The 14287-nt window shown below is 45.5% G+C and overlaps 1 long non-coding RNA gene and 1 pseudogene across 9 annotated transcripts in view; both read left to right on the top strand.

Moving 5' to 3' along the window:
* LOC149124352 (uncharacterized) overlaps positions 1-14287 on the top strand; it is a 79154-nt gene that overhangs the window by 9728 nt on the left and 55139 nt on the right. For 5 of the 9 annotated variants that reach the window (XR_016214291.1, XR_016214295.1, XR_016214296.1 and 2 more), the window contains 3 exons: positions 4068-4207; positions 7997-8085; positions 9220-9370. This is a non-coding gene — a long non-coding RNA (uncharacterized LOC149124352). Of the gene's footprint in view, positions 1-4067; positions 4208-7996; positions 8340-9219; positions 9371-9802; positions 9985-14287 lie in introns of those variants that run through there. The other 4 variants (XR_016214294.1, XR_016214290.1, XR_016214297.1 and 1 more) reach the window with 4 other exon arrangements.
* On the top strand, positions 10335-11319 carry LOC100351831 (small ribosomal subunit protein uS5 pseudogene; annotated as a pseudogene).

The raw sequence follows: 14287 nt of genomic DNA, 5'->3' as shown, positions 1-14287 counted from the left end.
AAATATGAAAAATGTCTGGGGACTGAGTGATTTGTTGCTATGTTGTTCAAAACAGCGAAAGACTGGCAGCAACCTAAATGTCCAAGAGGAGACAGATTATACAAGGGGATACTTGAAACTCACAGGGGGCGAGGAAGCTCTCCATGTGTTAATAGGGAATGGCCTCCAGACATTGAGTCCCATGACAAGAGTGAGTACAAAAATGGGTGAACAATAGGTTACTTGAGCGTGTGTGTGTGTGTGTGTGTGTGTTTCTATGCTTTCATGTGCATGAGAACCTCTGCAAATGTACCCAGGACACTAATAGCACTGCCTGTTTGCAGGGCAAGATATTGACTGGAATGGGTAGCAATAGCAGGTACCTATAGGATACTTTTTATCTCTTTTGAATTTTGAACTGCATGAATTAGTATTCATTCCAATAATAATAGCCAGATCTGCTTGCAAAAAAAAAAAAAAAAAAAGAAAGAAAGAAAGAAAGAAAGAAAGAAAAAAAGGCCACTTCAAACTCTTCAGACAATCACTGTAGCAGTCTAAATGAGATCTTCTGTCCGTGTAGCCCCACTGTGGCTAATTCCTGGTGGTGTTACAGCCTTGGAGCAGGAGAGCTCACTGTCCTCAAGACAGCACAGCTTAATGCCAGAGCTTAGGTTTTGCTTCCACCACTTATTAACTGCGTGACCTGTGGAAAATTTACTTAACCCCTTCATGTCTAAGTTCTTGAAAGTCAGAGAGAGAGAGAGAAAGAAAAAGAGAGAGAGAGGGGCCAGTGCACTAGGTTAATCCTCTGCCTACAGTGCGGGCATCCCATATGAGCGCCAGTTCTAATCCCGGCTGCTCCTCTTCTAGTCCTGGAAGAAGACTCTATTGTGGCCCAGGAAGGTAGTGGAGGATGGCCCAAGTGCTTGGGCGCCTGCACCCACATGGGAGACCAGAGGAAGCACCTGGCTCCTGGCTTCGCATTGGCACAACTCTGGCCGTCACGGCCATCTGGGGAGTGAACCAAGGGAAGGAAGACCTGTCTGTCTGTCTGTCTCTCTCTCTCTCTCTCTCTCACTGTCTGTAACTCTACCTGTCAAATAAATAAATAAAATCTTTTTTTTAAAAAAAAAAAAAGAAAAAGAGAGAAGAGATTGCTCCTGTCCACTGATTCACTCCTCACTTGCCCCCAGTAGCCTGGGCTGTGATGGGGAGAAGCCAGGAGTTGGGTCTCCCATGTAAGTGATAGGAACCCAGGATCTTGAGCCATCGCTGCTGCCTCCCAGTCTTCATTAGCAGGAAGCTGGAGTCAGGAGCTGGAGCTGGGTATTGAACCTAGGTACTCTCATGTGGGCCATGGACATCTTAAAGAGGGTCTTAGCTGAGAGGCCAAACACCTGCCTCCTGGATTCTCTTTTTAATAAGTGATGGTGAATCCTGCTTCAGAGGGTACAAAGAAAAGAGGTTTATTTTGACCACAGTTCTGCTGGCTCAGAAGCGTGGTAGCAGCATTTGTGTGGCTCTGGCTAGGGCCTGCTGGCTACATCACAACACAGCAAATGGCGTCATGTTGGGAGCACGTGTCGGACGGAGAGATCACCTTGCAAGACAGAAACCAATAGACCAGGGAGAGACTAAGCCTGTTCTTTTAATTTTTTTAAGTTATTTATTTATTGATTTGAGAGGTAGAGTTACAGAGAAAGGGAGAAACAGACAGACATTTGATTCACTTCCCAGATGGCTGCAATGGCCAGGGCCAGGAGCTTCCTCTGGGTCTCCCACGCAGGTGCAGGGGCCCAAGCACTTGGGCCATCTTCCACTGGTTTCTCAGGCCATAACAGAGAACTGGATTGGAAGAGGAGTAGCCGGGACTTGAACCGGCGCCCATATGGGATTCTGGTGCCACAGGTGGAGACTTGCCCACTATGCCACAGCGCCAGCCCCAAGGCCTATTCTTTTTATACCAACCCATTCTCAAGAGAGCAAGTTCACTCCCGTGAGAGCAGCATTAGTCCACTCGTGGCGTGGAGCCTTCGATGACCTGATCACCTCCCACTAGGTCCTACCTCTTGAAGCTTTCATCACCTCAACTGTGATGTGAATCCCTGGGGAACAACCCACATGGAAAACAGAGCAGTGCCTGTTAAGTGTCCCTTGAAATGTTTAAAATAGAACAGGGGTGGGAGTTTGCTGCAGCAGCTTAAGTTGCCACGCGGGAAGCCCACATCACTTTTTGGTTCAAGTCCCGGTTGCTCTGTTTCTGGTCCAGCTTCCTGCTAATGTGTACCCTGGGAGGCAGCAGGTGCTGGATCAAGTACTTGGGTTCCTGCCACCATATGGGAGACTTGGATGGACTTTGGCCTGGCCCAGCCCTGGCTGTTGTAGGCACTTGAGAGTGAACCAGTGGGTGGAAAATGTCTGTGTTTCTATGCCTTTCAAATAAAATGAAAATATACAGCTGGAGACAATTATGCTTAGTGAAATAAGCCACTCCCCAAAAGACAAGTATCATATGTTTTCCCTGATTTATGGTAACTAACACACAGAGCACACAAAAAATATAATGTATATGAGCAAAATTGACATTTTAAGATTTGATTATTACTTATAGCCCTTGTCTATATTCTTGAGGAACAGTGGTTTCTCTACTTACTACTTGTTGAATTCTTTTTTAATGGAGGGTTAAGCTTGTGATTTTAAAATAAATTGAGGGGCTGTCATTGTGGTATAGTGGATTAAAGCCAGGACCTGAAGCGCCGGCATCCCATATGGGCACTGGCTCAAGCCCAGGCTTTCTCCACTTCTGATCCAGCTCCTTGCTAACTCACCTGGGAAAGCAGCAGAGGATCCAGATCCTTGAGCCCCTGCCACCCACGTGGGAGACACAGAAGAAACTTCTGGCTCCAGGCTTCAGCTTGCCCAGCACTGGCCATTGTGGCCATTTAGGGAGTAAACCAGTGGATGGAAGATTGCTCTCTCTCCCTCTTTCTCTCTCTCCCTCTGACTCTGCCTTACAAATAAATAAATCTTAAAAAAATTAAAAGTGTCATTGTAAAAAATAAAAGAAAAATAAGGGGGATGGAGGGTGGCGGTGAGGGAAGGAAGGAGAGTAGAGTGGGAAGTACCATGCTCTTAAAACTGTATATATGAAATTTGTTCCCATCATATAAATAAAAAGTTTAAAAAATTGAAAATGAATAAAAATAAGAACAGAACATGAGTGGGCGTTTTGTGGTTAAGATGCCTGCCTCCCACATCAGAATGCCTGGGTTCGAATCCTGGCTCTGGCTCCTGACTCCAGCTTCCCCCCAGTGCAGCCCTTGGGAATCAGCAGTGATGACTCAAGTAGTTGGGTTCCTGTCACCCACATGGGAGCCCTGGATTGAGTTTCTGGCTCTGGCTCTGGTTCTGGCTACTTGGCCTAGCCCCAGCCCCAGCCCCAGCCGTGGAAGGCATTTAGGGAGTGAATAAGCAGAGAGAAATCTGTCTGCCTTTCACGTAAAACAGCAACAACAACAAAACAGAACAAAACACCCCACTGTTCCTGGTGCTGATTGTGTAGGGCGTGGGCAGTAGTGTAACGACTGGTGAGAAAATGTAAGCAGAGCCTTTGATTCGTGTGGGTGCCTCATAAATATTAATGCCCTCCCCACCCATGCTTCCCTGGGCTTCCAGGGCTTGTAGGTGCTTGCTTTCTGAGCAGACTGCGAAGAAATTTTCCCCCTGGACACAATTGCGATCGCTACATTTAGTCTGCAGGTGGACCCTTTGAGCTGTCTTAGATCAGCTCAGGACGCCTTGAAAATGAAGAATCTGTTTGGCTCTATTATGTTCATGTCAGTTTCTTAGGTTTATCTAAATAAACATTTCCATATTCTTTTTGTCCACGTTTTATACGGATTAAATTGTTGCAGTGGAAGTGCACCAAGCTGTGAAATGCAAAATTTGTGGCTATGACTTCAGGCACAAATTAAAATAAGGCGATTGTGTGAATAATTCTCAGAAAAAGAGAAACAACCAAAACCACACAGCCAACATGTTTAGGCTGTCAGGGGTTGTGCCAAGTACCTTATGATCTTTATCTTTAGCCCCTTTAAGCAGGCCACCCTGAACAGCTCCAGTGCCCACTGGCCCCCAGGTTACAAGGCAGAAGACAGCAGACAGGATTGGTATCCAAAGCTGGATAATCTCAGCCCCAAGGCTTTGAATCCATATCATCTTCTTTAAGGTAAACTATCATAAAACAAAATTTATAACCCTTAAAAGAAATTTGCTAATTGATTTTAGGATATAATTTTTCTAAGTGAGGAAGGTGTTCGATTTCAACGTGTGCTAGAGTCCTTATAGGCATTGCTTTTTCAAAATTCCTACATCGACCTTGTGAGTCAGGGTCTGTCCTCACCCTTCAGATAAGAAAGTCAGGTAACTTGCCAAGGTCCCACAGCAAGTGGAGAAGATTGAAGGCATTTAAAGTGACGCCTGTCTGCTTCCATAGAGTTCAGGCTTGTGGTTTTCTAAGCACTTACCTTAGTCTTGTTTTTTCTCAATCCCCCTGCTTGGGCACAGTTCAAGGGGAGTTCCATGCAAAGCCCCTGAAATGGGTGTTGTGGGATCTGTTCCTTCTGGTCATGCATCCCAGCATAACAACAGACTTTGACACTGAGAGACAGCAAGTCTCTAGCTTTCTACCTCTCTTCTGCTCTGATGAAATAGTCTTTATTAGAATACCCACTTGTGGGAGTGGGCATTTGTCCTGGTGGATAAGATGCCTGCATCCCATATCCGAGTGCCTGAGCTCAGTACCTGCCTCTGACTCCTGAGTCCACATTCCTGCTGATGCAAAACCAGCAGTGATGGTTCAAGTCCTGGGCCCCTGCCAACCGTGTGGGAGACCTGGGTTGAGTTCCTGGCTTGTAGCTCCAGCCAGATTTCGCCTTTGTCATTGCAGGCAGAAGAGTGAATCAGTGAATGGGAGCTCTTTGCGTCATCTTTCTGTTTTTGTCTTTCTATCTCTCACAATAAATAAATACATCTTTTTAAGAAAAGGAATGTGTACTTGTGGCAGGAATCCTGTACTCATGCAGTTGTCTGTGTAGTCTGGGCTGTTTGTGTTGGAGGTTGGAACTTGCCTTCTAGGCTGAGGTTGGTCATTAGCTGGCTCTAGGATTCATATCGATAGAAGGAAGGAAGCTGGGTTGTAGGCCTGGAACCAGGAGCCTGCATGTGGCCTTTGGCACCACATGTGGTGACCGGGTGCCTGCCACACACCAAGCACAGTGCAGAGCACACCGATTGAGAGATGGAGCCTGGCCTCACTGCGGCCCGGGGTACTGTCAGTACCTTTGCTTCCCAGCTGAGGAACTGGAGCCTCTAAAAGGATAATTTCCTCCAAGGTCCCACAGCCAGTAAGAGACAGAGCAAGGACTCAAACCCAGGCCACCTGAGCTTAAGAACGTGCACCTTCCCCACGTAACTCAGCAGCTCTGATGCTAATAGAATTACCCATCCACACAGCACCCTGAGGGGGAGGCTACTCTCTATGCACCTGTCTTCATGTACATGTCGAAAAGAAAAACTGAATCCTACTACTTGTACTATTCTGTAATATTATTTCTTTTGATATTAGACTCTAAAAATGCCCTTTGTTTTCAAGATAAACCCCTCTCACCCCTCTTGCAGCCTTGTCCCCGTAAGGCAGGCAAGCTAGGGAGGGGGGCGGGGTGGGAGTGCTAGGAAAGGCACAAGGGCAGGATGGGCTCTCTGTTCAAGATACGGACGTGACAGGGCCTCTAAATGACCCCCAAACAGCCAGATCCTATTCAGCAGAGCGAGAAAAACAAAGAATTTTCTTGGCTGTGTTTTGTAGCTTCCATTAGCTTAACTGTCATCAAGAACAATGCTGAGTCAGGACCTGAATTATCTTTTTCTCTGCTTGGGTTCTTGCCTCTGGCTTACTGCCATTCTCTGCAAGCTACAAGGCATGAAGACAGGTCTCCGTCTCATCTATCTTCAAGACAGGTGATGGGGATATAATATTTTGTGATGGGGAGCAAGATAGCATCTGGATGAGGAGAATGCATTCAAGTCCTAGCCCCAACGCTGCAGAGCTGTGTGTGTCCTTGGGCATCTTACTGAATTTCGAGTCTTGGTTTCTTCCCCTTGCTCATAGGGCTGTTATCAGGGGGAGGTTGCTTAGCACGAGGCCAAACCGCAGCCCAGTGAATTCCACTTCTGTGCTCTTTGGGACCTCAAGGGATTCTATTGTAGCTGCAAAGCCACAAGGTGCCTTGGAGCTCTCTGCCGAGATGTCCATCACTCCCCAGGGCCTGAGAACTCTGGGTCTTGCTGCTCACTGGGTTCTCTGAGAACAGGGGGACGGATTTCCCTGTCTCAATTGCCCACCGTTGTTTGTGGGAGGTCTGTCCTCCCTCTGGCCAGGAATTGGTCCAGAAGCAGGCTGCAGGGCTGCTTCTCAGGGATGCATCAGCATCTGTGAGGTTTTTTTTTTTAAGATTTATTTATTTAATTTGAAAGTCAGAGTTACACAGAGAGAAAGAGAGGCAGAGAGAGAGAGAGAGGTCTTCCATCCGCTGGTTCACTCCCCAATTGGCCGCAACAGCTGGAGCTGTGCCGATCCGAAGCCAGGAGCTTCCTGTGGGTCTCCCACACAGGTGCAGGGGCCCAAGGACTTGGGCCATCTTCTACTGCTTTCCCAGGCCACAGCAGAGAGCTGGATAGGAAGTTGAGCAGCCGGGTCTTGAACTGGCGCCCATATGGGATGCCAGTGCTTCAGGCCAGGGCATTAACCCACTGTGCCACAGCGCCGGCCTCAGCATCTGTGATTTTTAAAAAAAATTCCCCCCTTTCCTTTCTCTTCTTTCCCACCAAGTCCCTGTAGTTCTTCTCAGGGTAGAGGAAAAAGGAGGGAGATCATCAGTCTGCTGGTTCACTTTTTCCTAAGTGGCTGCAATGACCAGGGCTGGGCTAGGCCAAAACCAGGAGCCAGGAGCTTCTTTTGGGTCACCCACATGGGTGTAGGGATCCAAGCTCTTGGGCCATCTTCCACTGCTTTTCCAGGTGCATTAGTAGGGAGTCAGATCAGAAGTGGAGCAGTCGGGACTCGAACCAGCGCCTATATGGAATGTCAGCATCGTGAGCAGTGGCTTAACCCACTGTGCAATGACACTAGCCCTGGAAGTGTTTTAAATGAAGTAAGGAAGGGGTTGGTGCCGTGGTATAGCCAGTAAAGACGCCGCTGCAGTGACTGCATCCCATATGGGCGTCAGTTTGAGTCCTAGATTCTCCACTCTTTTTTTTTTTTTTTAAAGATTTTATTTATTTTATTTGAGAGGTAGAGTTACAGACAGTGAGAGGGAGAGACAGAGAGAGCTCTTCCTTCTGTTGGTTCACTCCCCAATTTGCCGCAATGGTTGGAGCTTGGCTGATCCAAAGCCAGGAGCCCGGAGCTTCTTCTGGGTCACCCATGTGGGTGCAGGGGCTCAAGGACATGGGCCATCTTCTACTGCTTTCCCATGCAGAAAGGGACATAGCTGAGAGCTGCATTGGAAGCAGAGAAGCTGGGACTAAAACCGGAGCCCATATGGGATGCTGGCACTGCAGGCGGAGGATTAACCTACTGTGCCACAGCACCAGCCCCTGCTCCACTTCTGATCTAGGTCTCTGTTATGGCCTGGGAAAGCAGTAGAGGATGGCCCAAGTCCTTGGACCCCTGCACCTGTGTGGGAGACCCAGAAGAAGCTCCTGGCTTCTGGCCTTGGATAAGCGCAGCTCTGGCCATTGTGGCCAGTTGGGAAGTGAAGCAGTGGATGGAAGACCTCTCTCTCTCTCTCTCTCTCTCTCTCTCTGTAACTCTTGGCTTTCAGATAAATAAATAAATCTTTAAAAATAAATAAGTAAGTAAGTAAATAAAGTAAGTAAGTAAGGAGAGACTTTGAAACTCAGGGCCAGCACTGATCCTGTATTCTGTATTCTGTATTCGCTGTATTCTGTTTTGCAGCTGTCCTCTGCCATGGTAGCTTGGCTTGATTTTATGGAGAACACGAAGTAACCTGGTGTCTTTGTTTGTCTGATTAGTCATCTACGCAGGTTAGACTCTCTTCGCCTCCACGGAAGAAGGCTGTGAGCTCCCCGGGCTTTGGCACCCCGTGCAGTTCTGTCTGGCACCAATCGGTGCTCCACACACGCCTGTTGCCTGGCAGTCTGTCTCACCAAGGGGACACTGTGGTCTCTCTTGTTCCGTGTGGTTGGGAGTTTTGTACACAAAGGATGATTATTCAGAATTCACTTTGATTTTTAAATTTGTCTTTGATTTATTAAAGTTAGAATGTTAGAAACCCTTTTGTTTCCTGGGCTTTTAAATTTAGATTACAAATCTTATTATTTTGTTTATAAGCCCAGCAAGTTGTAACAGTCACTTTTAAGGAGCCTTTGATTAATGTTTGGTTCTATCTGCAAACTTGGTTAAATTCCTTTTAAACTGCTTTTACAAATTTAATATGTTCAATTTCCTTCTAAGTACTATAATTGTCCAACTTAACAAAACCTTTCTGAATACTTAAATAACGCTTTATAAATCCAATACATTAAACTTACAAATAGGGTAAACCTTTAGTTCTTTTGAATTATTCAGTTCCGTAATAAGCCTATTAAGATCTGAACTTAAAATCACAAGTCTAAGTCAATTACCCATTTAAAATTAGAATCACAAGGATGACCTCTTACTCCATTAGACTAAATTCCCTTAAGCATTTTAAGTATGTAAAATGCCAAAAATTCAGAGTCCTCAGCCTGCAAATATTAAGACTACACATTTTATGTTTTTAAAATATTTATTTATTTATTTGATATATTACACAGAGAGAGAAGGAGAGGCAGAGAGAAAGAGAGAGGTCTTCTATCCACTGGTTTACTCCTCAAATGGCTGTAACGGCTGGGCTATGCTTATCCAAGGCCAGGAGCCAGGAGCTTCTTCTGGGTCTCCCATGCAGGTGCAGGGCCTAAGGACTTGGGCCATCTTCTACTGCTTTCCCAGGCCACAGCAGAGAGCTGGATCAGAAGTGGGGCAGCTGAGACTCAAACCAGTGCCCATATGGGATGCCGGCACTGCTGGCGGTGGCTTTACCCACTACACCACAGAGCCGGCTGGCCCCTATAGTACGCCCCTATACTGGCCCCTATACTACTATATTTTAGATTCTTATTTACATACTTATTTTTAAGTCATTGCAGAGGTAAAATACACTAATGTACAAAAGCAACAACAATGGCCAAACCAGCAAGCCCCCGTGGACCCTGGACGATCCTGCTTCTCTTCTGCGTGCCTGCTTCCCGACCAGCCAGACACCAACGACTTCAGTGACTGCAGCTAAAGGTACTGCCCTCTTTAGATTTCTTTCTAAAAAATGAATGAGGAAAACCAGGTGTTTGCTAAAGTCTTAGCCATAAAATTCTTTATCCATATTTTTACATTGATTTGCAAGTACAGTTTTCTATTTAAATTAATGGGAATAAACAAAATTACTAAAAAAGAGAACGCCTGGGGCTCAGGGAAAGCCACCAGCATGGAGCATGCTCACTGTTGCCTGCGTTAGCTTTGCAGTGCACTCCTGTGAACCATTTGTTGCCCAAAGTCACTCTAAGGGTATCTGGGCTCTCTGACCTCAGAGTACAAGTGGCCGTGAAGAGTTCTAAAAGTGGGAGGATCCATTTTCAAAGTACATGAAAGTCATGCTCCCTGTGGGTGGATTATGTCCTTGTTATGCCCTCTGGGAATGGACTGACCTGGCCTCTTCATGTCCAGCAGCTATGCCTGGTGTCTGGAATAGCACATTGATTGACAAATGAATACATAGTAGCAAAGGTTGAGGACTTAAATTAAATCCCCTGTTGTGTAAATACAAAGTCTGCTCCTTGAATGCTTGTGACTTTGATGAAGAACAAATGTGGCCAAATAGGCAAATGGGTAACTCAAATGAAACAGATGAATTCCTAGAAAGGAACAAGCTCCTGAAACTGACTCAAGAAGAAATAAAAAAAAAATCTAAATAGACCTTTAAGAAGTAAAATACAATCAGTAATCAAAAATCTTTACATAAAAAAAAAATTCCTGGGCTGGATTTCACTGGTGTTTTAGGAAGTATTTAAAAAAGAAATGAAAATAGCAACACTGCACAAATTCTTGGGAAAATAGAGAAGGGTGGAGTCCTTCTGAGCTTATTCTAGCAGGCTGGTATCACCCTGAGATGTCAAAGCCAGAAAAAGAAGTCAAGCCAAAATCCCACATGAATACTGATATCCAAATTCTCAAAGAATATTAGCAAAATGAATAAAAAAAATACAGCAAAAGATTACCCATTACAACCATGTAAGATTTATCCTAAGAATGCAAGGTTGGCTTGACATCCCAAAAGTAACTAATGCGAAAATCCATAGCATCGCTTCTTCCTCTTTGAGATAACACCAAATGGCGGATGATGCCGGTGCAGCAGGAGGGCCTGGAGGCCCCGGGGGCCCTGGAATGGGAGGCCGCGGAGGCTTTGGCAGCAGCATCCCAGGGCTGGGGCCGAGGCCACGGCGCTCGCGTAGGCAAGGCCGGGGACAAGGAGTGGCTGCCTGTCACCAAGCTGGGCCGCCTGGTTAAGGACATGAAGATCAAGTCCCTGTAGGAGATCGACCTGTCCTCCCTGCCCATCCAGGAGTCTGAGATCATCGACTTCTTCCTGGGCATGGCCCTCAAGGATGAGGTGCTGAAGATCAGCAGAAGCAGACGCGGGCAGGCCAGCGGACCCAGTTCAAGGCATTTGTTGCCATCGGGGACTACAACGGCCACGTCAGCCTGGGCGTGAAGTGCTCCAAGGAGGTGGCCACCGCCATCCGAGGGGCCATCATCCTGGCCAAGCTGTTCATCGTGCCCGTGTGGAGAGGCAACTGGGGGAACAAGATCGGTAAGCCACACACCATGACGTGCAATGCAAGGTGACCAGCCGCTGTGGCTCCATGCTGGTGTGCCTCATTCCTGCTCCCAGGGGCACCAGGATTGTCTCCGCCCCTGTCCCCAAGAAGCTGCTGCTGCTGGCTGGCATTGACGACTGCTACACTTCAGCCCGGGGCTGCACCGCCACCCTCAGCAACTTCGCCAAGGCCACCTTCGATGCATCTCCAAGACCTGCAGCTACCTGACCCCCAACCTCTGGAAAGAGACCATGCTCACCAAGTCTCCCTAGCAGGAGTTCACGGACCATCTCGTGAAGACTCACACCAGGGTGTCTGTGCAGAGGACCCAGGCTCCAGCTGTGGCCACAACATAGGTTTTTACACTAGAAAAATAAAGTAGATGGAGCGTGCAAAAAAAAAAAAAAAATCCATAGCATCATCTTAGCAGAAACAGAAAAAGCTTATATCAATATCTAATACAATTCATGATCAAAACCCTTAAAATTTTTAAAATATATTCTTATTTTCATTTTATTTGAAAGACAGTGAGGGGGAGAGAGAGAGAGAAAGCTACTGATTTTTCATACACTGATTCATTCTTCAAATATCTTCAAGAGTCATGACTGGGCCAGGCTAACACCAGGAGCCCAGTCCAGGTCTCCTACATGGGTGGCAGGGACCTAAATAGTTGAGCCATCATCTCCTGCCTCCCAGCGTGTGCATTTGCAAGCAGGCAGAACTGGGAGTGGGGTTGGGACTCTGGACATGGAATGAGGGCATCCCAAGCAGCATCTTAACCTTGAAGCCAACCCCCCACTACACAAACAAAGCCCTTACCAAACCTGAAACAGAAAGGAACCTCCTCACGTTGGCAGAGGGCATCTATGACAACTTATAGGAACCATCCCACTTAAATAGTGAAAGAATGAATGTTTTCCTCCAACATTACAACAAAAGCAAGGATATCCACTGTCACTTTTTTTTTTTTTCATTTAACATCAAGCTGAGGTTCTAGCCAATGAAATTAGGCAAGTGAAAGAAATAAAAAGCATCTAGATTACAAAGAGTGAAATTGTTTTATTCACAGAGGACATGATCCTGCACATAGAAAATTCTAAGACATCTGCAAGCACACACACAAACTGTTAGAACTATCAACAAGTATGGCAGGGTCACAGAATGTAAGACTAATATACAGAAATCAAATGTATTGGTATATGTGAGCAAGGAACAATCCAAAAATGAAATTTAGGGGCCGGCGCTGTGGCTCACTTGGCTAATCCTCCGCCTGAAGCGCCGGCATCCCATATGGGCACCGGATTCTGTCCCGGTTGCTCTTCTTCCAGTCTAGCTCTCTGCTGTGGCCCGGGAGTGCAGTGGCGGATGGCCCAGGTCCTTGGGCCCTGCACCCACATGGGAGACCAGGAGAAGCGCCTGGCTTCTGGCTTCAGATTGGCACAGCGCGCCGGCCATAGCGGCCATTTGGGGAGTGAACCAATGGAAGGAAGACCTTTCTCTTTGTCTCTCTCTCTCACTGTCTAACTCTATCTGTCAAAAAAAATTAAAAATTAAAAAAAAACAAAAATGAAATTTAGAATTCCATTTACAATACAATAAAAATGATACTTATAAGAAGTTGAAGATTGTACACTGAAAATTATCAAGCTTTGCTGAGGGAAATTTAATAAAATAAAATTTGAGCACATGAAAGACATTCCATATCCAGGGATTGGAAGATCTGATATTATTAATATGTCAGGTCTCCAAAAATTAATGTATAGATAAATGTAATAACTATCAAAATTCTAGGAGATTTTTTGGGGGGACAGAAATTGACAGGTATATCTTAAAATTTATATGGAAATGGAAATATCTAGAATAGCTAAGCAATTTATAAAAAAGATAAAATCGGAGGATTTTTCATCTCCTAGTTTTGAAACAGTTAAGCTGCAGTTATCAAAACATCCTGGTACTGGCCTAAGGATAGAATCGAGGATTAGAATTGAGAATCTAGGAATAAATCATTACATCTGTAGTCAGCTGATTATTGACCAAATGCCAAGGCCACTTACCAAGGAGTGGATGATCTGTGCAACAAGTGGTGCTGGGAGAATCAGATTCCAATACACAAAAAGGAGCACTTCCATCCTCACTTCATGCAGGACACAAAAATCAACTAATATGCATTATAGACTTAAATGTAAGAGGTAAAGCAAAACACCTTACTAGAAGAAAACAGAAAGCGAATCTTCCAGATCATGAGTTAGGTCAAGACTTCTCAGGTACAATATTTAAAAACACCACAGTCTATAAAAGAAAAAATTGGCAAATTAGACCTCAGCAAAATTCAAAACTTTTGACCTTCAAAAGATACCGTGAAGAAAACGAGAATACAAGAAACACACTAGGGGGAAATACTCACTGGACAGATACCCATAAAGGACTTGCATTTAGAATTCACAAACAACACCCACAACTCAATTATAAGAAGACAGAACCCAACCAAGAAATGGGCAAAAATAGGTATAAACAGAGTTTTCATAAAAAAGTATGCGTGTATGTGTTTATAAATAGCTAATAAGCACATGAAAAGGTGTTCAACCCATGAGAGAAATGTAGATGAGCTAACATTTCATAAACAAGACTGACAACCACAAATGTTGGGGAGGATGCAGAACAACAGGAGCTCTCTCATACACAGCACATGGAAATCCAAGATGGGGCTGTCACCTTGGAAATATGTTGACAAGTTCTCAAAAAGTTACACAAAACTTGTGTGCAACACCCCAATTCTACTCCTAGGTGGAAAGACATGAAAACTTACTGTGCACATAAGACTATCGCAGAAGCATGCAAAACACTGCTATTTCTAATAACCCCAAACTAGGACCACCTGAGAGTCCATTGGTTGGTGTGCGGATAGATAAGTGTGGCACAGCATCCGTGCTCTGGACTACGAGCCATTCATAGTAAGGTGTGAACCACCGACGCATACCACGGCGTGGATGAACCTTAAAAACATGGTGCTGAATCAAAGAAGCTGGCTGCCAGAAAGTACTGATTGATGATTTTATTTACATGAAATGTCTAGAGAAGGTGAAGTCAGAGAGGCAGAGAGTGGACCATAGTTGCCTGTGGCCCTGGGTGTGTGCAAGGCTTAATTCCAAACCAGCATGAGGGTTTTCACGGCAGGGAGGAAAATGGCTGGGATTGATTGATGGTGATGCTTGCACCATTTGTCAAGTTTCTGAAAATCATGAATTGAACATTTGTTTAAAAAAAAAAAAAAGCTGGCACCATGGCTCACTTGGCTAATCGTCTGCTGTGCCAGCACCCCGGGTTCTAGTCCCAGTTG

The sequence above is a fragment of the Oryctolagus cuniculus genome, chromosome 10 (genome assembly GCF_051225735.1).
Source record: "Oryctolagus cuniculus isolate XC-2025 breed Fujian yellow rabbit chromosome 10, ASM5122573v1, whole genome shotgun sequence".
Taxonomy (NCBI): Eukaryota; Metazoa; Chordata; class Mammalia; order Lagomorpha; family Leporidae; genus Oryctolagus; species Oryctolagus cuniculus.
This window is presented reverse-complemented; position numbering and strand designations above follow the sequence as displayed.